The sequence below is a fragment of the Pan paniscus genome, chromosome 20, assembly GCF_029289425.2.
Source record: "Pan paniscus chromosome 20, NHGRI_mPanPan1-v2.0_pri, whole genome shotgun sequence".
NCBI classification, from domain to species: Eukaryota; Metazoa; Chordata; class Mammalia; order Primates; family Hominidae; genus Pan; species Pan paniscus.
The window spans coordinates 54671979-54680368 of NC_073269.2; positions in this window are offsets into that span (position 1 = coordinate 54671979).

Consider the following 8390-nt stretch of genomic DNA (forward strand, 5'->3'; position numbering starts at 1 on the left):
CACTGCGCGCTTCCTCAAGGGCATCTGTCTATTCCTTATGTTTCTCGGGGGTCAGGTTCATTTGGGGATCTGGCAAAGAGAACACAGTATTTAACCAGGCACGGTGGCTCACACTTGTAATCCCAGCACTTTGGGAGGCTGAGGCGGGCAGATCACGAGGTCAGGAGTTTGAGACCAGCCTGACCAACATGGAGAAATCCCGTCTCTACTAAAAATACAAAAATTAGCCAGGCGTGGTGGCGCACGCCTGTAATCTCAGCTACTCAGGAGTCTGAGGCAGGAGAATCGCTTGAACCCAGAAGGCAGAGGTTGCAGTGAGCCAAGATCATGCCTGGACGACAGAGCGAGACTCCGTCTCAACAGCAACAACAAAAGAACACAGTGTTACCCGTGTGTCGGACATTGGCTTTTAAGGTAGGAAAGACATGGTACAGGGAAAAATTCTGCCACTTCCCAGCTCTCCTGCTAGTGAGGAAGGCAGATTTAAAGAAGGCAACAGACCAGGTGCGGTGGCTCACGCCTGTAACCCCAGCACTCTGGGAGGCTGAAGTGGGAGGGTCGCTTGAGCCCAGGAGTTCAAGACCAACCTGAGCAATGTGGTGAGACTCTATCTCTACAAAAAATGTAAACATTAGCCAGGTGTGGTGGTGTATGCCTGTAGTTCCAGCTACTCAGGAGGCTAGGCTGAGGCAGGAAAATCACTTGAGCCTAGGAGACTGAGGCTGCAGTAAGCTGTGACCGCATCACTGCACTCCAGCCTGAGCAACAGAGCAAGGCCTTGTATCCAAAAAATAAAAATAAGCAGGGCATGGTGGCTTATGCCTGTAATCCCAGCACTTTGGGAGGCCAAGGCAGGAGAATCCCACGAGCCCAGGAGTTCAAGACCAGTCTGGGCAACATAGCGAGACCCCTGTCTCTACAAAAAATTTAAGAATTAGCTGAGTGTGGTGGCACACACCTGTAGTCCCAGCTACTGGGGAAACTGAGGTGGGAGGATCGCTTGAGCCCAGGAGCCGGAGGGTGGAGGTCGACGGTGCAGTGAGCCAAGATCAAGCCACTGCACTCCAGCCTGTGCAACAGAGTGAGACTCTGTCTCAAAAAAAAGTATTAAAAAGGGCCGCAAAAGAGGCCAGCAGGATGCGGAGATGGGCAGTAATGTGCACGGGGTGGGAGGTCTCTTGCTTTAGCCAAGGTGGTCAGGGAAGACCCAAGCCCTGAAGACAGAGAAGGAGCTGGCCTTGAATCCTGTAAATGTTCCCAAACGATCTCCCTAAGAGGTTATGCCAGTCACACTCCTGCCAAGAGAGTATCTCTGCGCCACGGCCAAGGGTGAGTCATCCTGCTGAGAGGTTGAGCTGGGGACGCCTGCCCAGATGGGCTCCAAGTGAGGGAGAGCCTGGCGGGGAGAACAGCCCGGACAGAGGCAGGGCAGGGCGCCGGGACGCTGCTTGGCGCGTCCTGGGAGTGAAGCGCATTGAACCCAGCTCAGGCTGGTGGTGGGGGAGTCTTGGCAATGCTCTCTCTCCAAAGGCGAGTTGATCACAGACGCCGGCAGTGAGTCAGCGGCACCGCCAGGGCTGCTGAGAAATCCCTCCTGCTGTCCGATCGCATTCCTGGAAGAGTGGGCCGCTCAGGGCCCCCCAGCTCCAGCCCCACTCAGACCCCAGAATCCCAGCAGCCCACCGCTCACTTCCTTTGCGCGCACTTTTCCTTCTGGTCCCCACACACCGCTCCCTCTCTCGCTACCTTCAGTCTTTGCTCAGATGTCGAGTTCCCAGAGGGGCCTCCCTGACGCCACCGTTCTAGCAGCGTTTAGCATTTAGATAAATGACAAATTTTAGATTAAATGTTAGATAAATTTTAGGCTGGGCGTGGTGGCTCACGCCTGTAATCCCAGCACTTTGGGAGGCTGAGGCGGGCAGATCACAAGGTCAGGAGATCGAGACCATCCTGGGTAACGTGGTGAAACCCTGTCTCCACTAAAAATACAAAAAATTAGCAGGGCGTGGTGGCGGGCGCCTGTAGTCCCAGCTACTCAGGAGGCTGAGGCAGCAGAATGGCGTGAATCCAGGAGGCGGAGCTTGCAGTGAGCCAAGATCGCGCCACTGCACTCCAGCCTGGGCGACAGAGCGAGACTCCGTCTCAAAAAAAAAAAAAAAAAAAATATATATATATATATATATGATAAATTTTAGATAAATTTTTATCTAAAATTGCAACTCACTGGATTCAGTGACATCTATCTGTAATCCCAGCACTTTAGGAGGCTGAGGTGGGAGGATCGCTTGAGCCCAGGAGTTTTCTTTCTTTTTTTTCTTATCTTTTAAAGAGATTGGGGTCTCGCTCTGTGTAGCCCAGGCTGGTCTTGAACTCCTGGCCTCAAGCAGTCCTCCCATCTAGGCCTCCCAAAGTGTTGGGATTACAGGCATGAGCCACCATGCCTGGCCTCAAGATTTTTTTTTTTTTCTGAGACACGGACTCACTCTGTCACCCAGGCTGGAGTGCAGTGACATGATCCCAGCTCACCGTGACCTCCGCCTCCCAGGTTAAAGTGATTCTCCTGCCTCAGGCTCCTGAGTAGCTGGGATTATAAGCATGCGCCACCACGCCTGGCTAATTTTGTATTTTTAGTAGAGATGGGGTTTCGCCATGTTGCCGAGGCTGGTCTCAAACTCCTGATGTCAAGTGATCCACCCGTCTCGGCTTCCTAAAGTGCTGGGATTAGAGGCATGAGCCACCTTGTCAAGATTGTTAATCACATCTGCAAAGTCCGTTTGGCCATTTGTGGAACACAGTCTCAGATTTCACGGATTAGGATGACAACATCATTGGAGGCTGTGATTCGGCCAACCACAGTCACAGAGATGGAATTACACAGAGTTTACCTTCCAAGTCTGGCTCTTTCACTCAGTGCAATGCCTGGGAGAGCCTTCCCTGTGGCTGTGGGAACCGCTGGTTTGTTCTTTTTTTTTTTTCTGAGGCGGAGTTTCACTCTTGTTGCCCAGGCTGGAGTGCAATGGCGTGATCTGGGCTCGCTGCAACCTCCACCTCCCAGGTTCAAGTGATTCTCCTGCCTCAGCCTCCCAAAAAGCTGGGATTACAGGCGTGCACCACCATACCCAGCTAATTTTTGTATTTTATTAGAGACGGGGTTTTGCCATGTTGGCCAGGCTGGTCTCAAACTCCTGACCTCAGGTGATTTGCCTGCGTCAGCCTCCCAAAGTACTGGGATTACAGGCGTGAGCCACCGAGCCCAGCCAGTTCTTTTTCATCGCTGAGTAGTATCGCATGGCACAGACATACTGCTGTTTATCCACTTACCCATGCAAGGACGTTTGAGCTGTTCCCAGGGTTTGGCAATTGTGAGTACAGTGGCTATAAACATGAGTGTAGATGAGGGTCAAGTGTAGATGTTGGTTTGAACATATAGGCTTCCATTTCTCTTGGGCAAACACCCAGAAGGGAGAGTGACTCTGGTTTTTGCTGGTTTTTGTTTTCTGTTTTTGTTTTGTTTTTTTTTTTCTGAGACAGAGTCTCACTCTGTTCCCCAGGCTGGAGTGCAGTGGCGCGATCTCGGCTCACTGCAACCTCTGCCTCCCAGGTTCAAGATTCTCCTGCCTCAGCCTCCCGAGTAGCTGGGACTACAGGCGCCCGCCACCACGCCCGGCTAATTTTTTGTATTTTTAGTAGAGACGGGGTTTCACCATGTTAGCCAGGATGGTCTCGATCTCCTGACCTCAGGTGATCCACCCACCTCAGCCTCCCAAAGTGCTGGGATTATAGGCATGAGCCACCACACCTGGCCTATTATTATTTTTAGAGATGAGGTCTTGCTTTGTCACCCAGGCTGGAGCACGCAGTGGTGAGATCATAGCTCCCTGTAGCCTTGAACTCTGGGCTCAAGTGATCTTCCCACCTCAGCTTCCTGAGCAGCTGTGACTACAGGTACAGGCCACCATGCCTGGCTAATTTATTTATTTATTTATATATTTATCGTTTTTTTTGAGATGGAGTTTCGCTCTGTCCCCAGGCTGGAGTGCAGTGATGTGATCTCAGGACACTGCAACCTCTGCCTCCCGGGTTCAAGCGATTCTCCTGCCTCAGCCTCCCGAGTAGCTGAGATTACAGGCGCCCACCACCGTGCCCAGCTAATTTTTGTATTTTTAGTAGAGATGGGGTTTCACCATGTTGGCCAGGCTGGTCTTGAACTCCTGACCTCAGGCGATCCGCCCACCTCAGCCTCCCAAAGTGCTGGGATTACAGGCTTGAGCCACAGTGCCCAGCCTGCCCAGGCTAGTCTTGAATTCCTGGCTTCAAGCGATCCTCCTGCCTGGGTCCTTCAATAAATATTGACAAGCACCTCCCTGCTGCCAGGCTCTGCTGAGAGTACTTTAGGTACATTGGCAAACAAGACAGAACAATAACAAAAAAAAAAAACACCAGATTTTTTAAATTCCCAGGCTCATGGAGCTTACATGCAAGCGGAGAAGATGGTCTATAAACCATCAATGTCATATGTCAACTGTAGAGTAGCTCAGGAGTGAGTGACAGGTGTGATGGTAGGCAGAGCAGGGGAAGAGGGTGCAGGGGGTCTAGCTGTAAACAGGATGCTGTAGGGTAGCCCTCATGATAAGGGGTGACATTTGGAACAAAGACTTGAAAAAGGTGAGGACAAGAGGCATGAGGCACCACGCCCGGCTGCACTTGTGTTTAATGAAAACTATGATGGCTGCTGTGTGACCTTAGGGGACTATATTAACCTCTCTGGGCCTCCATTTCTTGGAGCATGAAGTGGTCCTCTCACTACCCACTTCCTGAGGTTCTGGGAGAAGTCTAGGATCATGCATGTTCTTGGCATAGAGTTTCTGTACAGGTGGCTCCCCTCCTGGTGCCAGGCCCTTTCCTGGGATTGGAGGGGGATGGGCAGAGGGAATTCAGAGGTTTAAGGAGGCTGTGGCCCCATCTCCTGGGGCAAGGAGCCTATTGATCTAGAACGTCTGCATTTGGAGGGTGACATCTGTGCTGGGAGCGGTGGCTCATGCCTGTAATCCCAGCACTTTGGGAGGCCGAGGTGGGTGGATCATGAGGTCAGGAGACCGAGACCATCCTGGCTAACACAGTGAAACCTCGTCTCTACTAAAAATACAAAAATTAGCCAGGCGTGGTGGCATGCACATGTAGTGCTAGCTACTAGGGAGGCTGAGGCAGGAGAATAGCTTGAACCCAGGAAGGCGGAGGTTGCAGTGAGCTGAGATCACACCACTACACTACAGCCTGGGCAACAGAGCAAGACTCCGTCTCAAAAAAAATTTAAAAAAAGAGGGTGATATCTGACCTGTGTCGAGGTGGAAGGAGGAGATGGGAAAGGCACTCAGAGAGGGGAAAATGGGCGTGCCTGGAGCTGGCGTCTGCAGCAAAGAGGCCAGAGGAGGCGGCACTGGCCTAGGCTTTGACCTGAGGGCACTGAGGTGCCACAGGAGGGCTGGGAGCAGAGGAGGGGCAGCGGAGAAGACCTGGAGGAGGCTGAGTCGAGGGCCCACAGGGAGAGGAGAAGGCCTGAGGTGGGCAGGAATGCAGGGACAGAGAAGGAACCAGGACCCAGTAGTCCATGGAGGAGGGAGGCAGGAGGGCTGGGAAGTTGGGCCTTTAAGAGTTGCATGTCTGCTGGGCATGGTGGCTCATGCCTGGAATTCCAGCACTTTGGGAGGCTGAGGCAGGCAGATCACCTGAGGTCAGGAGTTTGAGACCAGCCTGGCCAACATGGTGAAACCCTATGTCTACTAAAAATACAAAAATCAGTTGGGCGTGATGACAGGCACCTGTAGTCCCAGCTAATCAGGAGTCTGAGGCAGGAGAATCGCTTGAACCTGGAAGGCGGAGGTTGCAGTGAGCTGAGATCGTGTCACTGTACTCCAGCCTGGTGACAGAGCAGGACTCCATCTCAAAAAAAAAAAAAAAAAAATCACATGTCCAGGGGGCTTGCAGGCAGAGCCATTCACCCTCCAGGAGGCTGAGTCATTCCTGGTGATCACCTGCCTGCTGTGGCCACCCACCCGGAGGAGCTCTGTCTGCTGTCCCTGTCCCTGGCCTCTCGCTGGCTTAATTGTCCCTTTCATTCCTCCACTCAAATCGAGCGATATCAGCACGCCAGGCCCTGGACGTGTTTTGTGGGAACAAACAGGCCTGTTTGTCTACGTCCCAGGCGTAGAGAAGTTCGTCCCGGGGCCAGATTTGTTTTACAAGGTGGACAGCAGGCACAGGGTACCTGTTTTAGGAATGCGAGAATGCAGCCACGTAGGGGGACCCCCAGGGGGGTCCTGGCTCTGCGCTCAGGCCCAGAGAGTGGCAGGGTCAGGGGACATTTCCAGGAGCGGGAACAGCAGCTCCAGGGGCCCAGAGGTAGGACTACTGCTCGGTACATTTGGACGTCTTGGCTGGACTGTGGGGTTCATGGGGAAGGAGGGACTGAGTCTACAGGGCTGAGAGGCCACCACAGCTTGGGTTCAAATCCCAGCTCTGTTCAGTTCTTGTGTGGCCACAGTCAAATCGCTTCCCTCCTTGAAGCTCCATGTCCTCTCTATAGCAATGGAAGCTACAGCGGAGCCCATTTCTACCCCACCCACTGCACGACAATTGGTTTGTTTGTATGTTTGTTACTAGAGTCAGGGTCTCACTCTGTCACCTGGGCTGGAGTGCAGTGGCACAATCTCAGCTCACTGCAGCCTCAAACTCCTGGCTCAATTGATCCTCCCGCCTCAGACTCCCAAGTAGCTGGGACTACACGTGTATGCTACCACACTCGGCTAATTTTTTATTTTTAAACAGAGACAGTGTTCTCGCTATGTTGCTCATGCTGGTCTCGAACTCCTGGCCTCAAGTAATCCTCCTGTCTTGGCCTCCCAAAGTGCTGGGACTACAGGTGCAAGGCACTGCGCCCAGCCCTTGAGGAGTTTTCAAAGTGTCCACAGCACCCAGGGCTGAGAACTGCTACAGCAGCTGAAAGCCATAAGTGTCTTTGACTTTCCTTTTATCCTGGTAAATCCCTTCATTCCTTCCTTCCTTCCTTCCTACACTCATTCAATCAAACACTGGTTGAACACCAACAAGTCCCAGCACTGTGGGCTCCACCCTGGCCTCTGGGGAGTGGGGGAGGGACCCCCGATTTGGAGATTGTAGGTGCCAAGAGGAATGGGCAAGATGCCCTCCTATTCATTCATTTATTCCTTCAGGACCTCTCCAAGGGCACAGGGTCTTTTCTTGTTGGCATCTGGGTTTTCCTCTCCTGTAAGCTGGGAAGGAGATTTCTCCCTCAAGGAGCTGTTGGCCAGATCAAAGACTAAAATAATGCTAAACAGAGCTTCCGTTTCCTGATAAATGTATCAGGAGCCAAGCACTTAAAATATATTATCCCGTTGAATCCCCAAGTAGGATTAAAACCTCAAAGCAGAGATTGCTCTTATCCTCACATAACAGATGAGGAAACTGAGGATCAAAGAAGTGAAGTCCGCTGCCCAAGGCACAGAAAGGGCAAGTAGGACCTGTGGAAGCCCAGCCAAGGCCCAGCAGGCGCTCAGTGGCTAATCCTCCTGAAAACTGATTACCTCACTGCGCCTGCCCACTGGACTAAATTTGCCTGGTAACCGATGACATCATCACTAATTCCACGCCCACGCTCAACCTATGGGATAACTGATGACATCACTGAACAAAGTAACTGCAGTTTATTGAAGGCCTACTGTGTGCGCAAGGCTGTGCCAGGCAGGCCTCCTCTGAGTTCACATAAGGCCCCGTGGTGCCTGCTACTGCATGAAATAGCCATAATAATTTTAGCTCAAAGTTATGGAATGCAGACTATGAGCTACTCTCTGTTTTAACCTTTTTTTTTTTTTTTTTTTTTTTTTTGAGACAGAGTCTCGCTCTGTCCCCTGGGCTGGAGTGCAATGGCGCAGTCTCGGCTCACTGCAACCTCCACCTCTTGGATTCAAGCAATTATCCTGCCTCAGCCTCCCGAGTAGCTGGGATTGCAGGTGCCCACCACCACACCCGGCTAATTTTTGTTTTTGTTTTTGAGATGAAGTCTCACTCTGTTGCCCAAGCTGGAGTGCAGTGGCGCGATCTCAGCTCACTGAAACCTCCACCTCCTGACCTCGTGATCCACCCGCCCTGACCTCCCAAAGTGCTGGGACAACAGGTGTGAGCCACCGCGCCTGGTATCTTTTTATTAACTTTTTAAAATTAAAAAATATATATATATATTTATATATATTTTGAGATGGAGTTTCGCTCTTGTCGCCCAAACTGGAGTGCAATGGTGCCGTGATCTCGGCTCACTGCAACCTCCACCTCCTGGGTTCAAGCGATTCTCCTGCCTCAGCCTCTGGAGTAACTGG